The following is a 3,952-nucleotide window of genomic DNA, read 5'->3' on the forward strand; positions in this document are numbered from 1 at the left end:
TACAACCAGGTTTTGAGTCCGGGGTTGCTACATGGATATGTATTCTGAACGTCTGTAGTTTTTAAAATTCTCTCCACTACAAAGGACATTATATAAACCTTCAGAATAAGTCCAACCCCAGCAATGGTCTTGATTTCTTAATGGATTAGAGAAAAGAATGATCGCAAATTCTATATTGCTTCTTCTTCTTCACACATTACAGTTACTAAAACCTTTGATGAGACCTCTAAAAAAGACCACGCATTCGATAATTTGAAGCAAAAGGTTAATGGCGTTGTTACAACTATTATCACTTTTAGAATCATTATCGTCTTGGTTTTTTTTTTTTATGGCTATATTACCTTCACCTTTCAATGAACCCACTTTACCAGCTGTTTCTCTCTGTCATAAAGTTTGCTAAACATCATCGTTGGAATAGGATAAATGCCATGTTTTATCAATCAACCCTAAGGGAACCCCAGGCTTCTTACAACCACGACTGTAAAGGTGGTTTATTGCAAGTTTCTGTTTTGATTTGTAAATTGTCCTTAAGTAAAATACATACCTGATGCCAAGGTATAGAATATAAAAATGCAAGACGGTGTACCACGAAAATCTGCATCATAAAGTTTGATAGGTTGACAAATGAGAAAGCTAAAGACTACTGAAAAACGTACACAGGCTCCGTTGCTTGATGAGCTGACACCTCAGGCATCTCCGAAACCTACCAGCCCCCGAGTTCCCTGATTTCCACTCCACACCACCCCGGCGCATCAAGGAATATGTGACACATAAGACAGATGCTTCTAACTTACACAGGGCTACAAAGAAAGCCTTAACACGGTTCCAAGTTTGATATAATAAAGATATTATTGAATCATGATGCAATGAAATTTAAAATTCACAGTAAAAGTCCTAAAATACCACCAGACAATGAGGACTAAAAACACATGCCTCAGTTATAAGACATTCTAAAATATTTATACCTAAATGACAGCAAATATGTTTGAAGGAAATTTTGCAGCCTTAATGAGCATTTTAAAAGACTGAAATAAATTAAGGAACTATTCAACCCAAACAGACGTGAAAAAGGGCAAGAGAACAAATCAAATGAAGGTAGTGGGACAAGAATAAGCGTGAGAGCAAAAATTCACACTTAAAAAGAAATAGACGTGAACGACAAAACCGCGAACTAGTTCTTTGAAAAGATGACTACCATTTATAAATCCCTAGCGAGACTGATCGAGAAAAAACAGAGAAGCCTCAAATTACTATAATTAGGAAGACAAAAGAAACATAACTATAGCTAAGTTACAAGTTATACTTATAGAAGTTATAGAAGTTACAACTTATGGATAACTGTAGATAGGTTATACGCTAATACTATAAACTACATCAACACATTCGAAAACAGATGAAATGTAAAATCTTTTCTAAAAATAATTTGATAATCGAAATGAGTCAAAAACAAAAGAAATCAAAGATAACATCATTCTTAACATTAAACTTTGTAACAAACCCCGATAAATTCAGGAAAAAGGCAAGAATTCCCACTAACGGCATCACTGAATAATACTATACTAGAAATCTTAGCCCATGAAATATGATAAGAAAAAGAAGCACTTCCAGAGTTGAATGCAGCTACTCAGAAGACACTTTTTAAATGAAAATTTAAAAAACATTTTTTAAAAATCCTGGAACTAAAATAAAGAATAATTTTTTTTTTTTTAAATTACAGATATTATCAAAACCTGAGTTTTGGGAGCAGAGTAGGACAGATGGAAATTTTAGAAATGCTAGAGGTTTTATTTTCTTCAGAAATTACAGATGCTGATATGACAGAAAAACTCAAGCTCAAAAACGTTCACCAAAACTTAGAATTATGTTTTCGGGAAGAAAAGTGACTAAAAGAGAACAAGCAACTTTCTGGGGTGCCGATTACACCATGTGCTCACTTTTTAAAAATTCGTCATGCTGTATACTTTTAAACTGAGCAATTTTCTACATGTATGTTACACTTTAACTGAAATATTTTAAAAATTGATCTTAAACTCCAGGAACTAACAAGGGATTATAGTGAGGTTGCAGGATACAAAGTTATATACAAAAAGCAATCACTCTCTTTCTTATACTCCAAAAGGACAGGTGAAATTTGAATTAAAAACACAATACTAGTTTATTAGTACTCCCCAAATGAAATATGTAGGTAGAAATATAACCAACTATGAACAAGATCGATATGATGAAAACTACAAAACTCTGATAAATGAAATCCAAGAGCTCAATAAATGGGGAGATAGTCCATGTTCATGTGTTCACGGATGGGAAGACTCCATATTGTCAAGATGTTAATTCTTCCCAACTTGAATTATAGATTCAATGCAATCCCAACCAAGACAACAGAAAATTACTTTGTGGATGCTGACAGACAGATTCTGAAGTTTATATAGAGAAGCAAATGACCCAGAAAAACCAACACGATATCGAAAGAGAAGAACGAAGCTGGAAAATTGACATTACCCAACTTCAAGACTTTCGACAAACCTATGGGAATCAAGACAGTGTGATATTGGCAAAAGAAAAATCAAATGGAGCAAAGTAACATAATCGAGATCCCAGAAACGGACCCCTATAAATATAATCAACTAATCTTTGACAAATGAGACAGTCTTTTCGACAAATGATGCTGGAACAGCTGGACATCTACCTGCAAAAAAAAAAAAAAATCTAGATACAGATGTTATACTCTCCACAAAAGTTAACTCAAAATACATCGATGACCTAAACGTCAAAATCCAAACTATAAAACTCCTAAGAAGACGATATAGGAGAAAACTTACATGATCTTACGTATGGTGATGACTTTTTAGACACAGTACCAAAGGCAGAATCCATGATAGAAATAAGTTGGATTTCGCTAAAATTCGAAACTTCTGCTCTCTGAACGGCAGTGGAAAGCAGCTGGCAGAAAAGCAATGTGGTTTGCAGAACCCCAGGCCCCCTAGCACAAAACAAGAGTATAGACAGGTAGATACAAACAACTAACCCTGAAAGGAGTTTTCCGATTTGAATATAATCTCACTAATACCGATTATTTACAGTGTATGTACTTATCGTATTTCCAATATCATTACAGACCCCCGCTTTCTACAATGTAAGCTGCCTTATCCATAAATTATATTTATTCGAGTTGGCCAAATTATCACAACTTTTCCAATGGAGGCCACATTTCATACGGTTTCTGAGAGTCGTTCATCCCACCTCTAAAACTTTAAAAGCATTCTCTGCTTTTTCAGACAACGAAAATCCCAGGCCCACCTTAAAAACGTCCTACTCCAAAACACAGAGCCAAAAGGATACCTGGGAAAGGGGAGGAGCATTCTAGACAAAGGTGACAACACCTGCAAAGACCCTGGGGTAGTTCGACACACGATTGAGTTCTTCTTAAGTCAAAACCATGACGTCTTAGATTCACAACGATACTTTCTTTTCCTTAGGATGTTAGCTTTGAGAGAACATCATATGTGAAATACACACAGAATACACACACATACACACACACACACACAAGCACACGCGCACACACGCACACCAAATTTCTTTAATTTTACATCTTATTATTATATGAGTACACTTTTTGGCATGAGTATACTTCGGTTTTAACAACAGAGAAGTTATAATATTTTTCTTTTTTAATGTAATGTGACAGTTAAAAGTGAAATTAATTGAAACAGTTTGAATTATAATTATAACTGTTAGGAATTTATCTTTAAACTAATGAAGATACTAATTTTTATTTTCAAAAGCTATATTAATTATTTCAAACAGATTCTTAAAAGAAGTTGATTGTGTTTATACTTTCTGCCAATGCAAGTTTAATATTTTCAATTAAATATTTTAATTGGTTGCTCATAGGTGCCTTGTCAAAGGACACAATCGTTTTCGTGACCTTGAGACATCTGAACACCATCTT

This window comes from Pteropus alecto, unplaced genomic scaffold (assembly GCF_000325575.1).
Source record: "Pteropus alecto unplaced genomic scaffold, ASM32557v1 scaffold59, whole genome shotgun sequence".
Taxonomy (NCBI): Eukaryota; Metazoa; Chordata; class Mammalia; order Chiroptera; family Pteropodidae; genus Pteropus; species Pteropus alecto.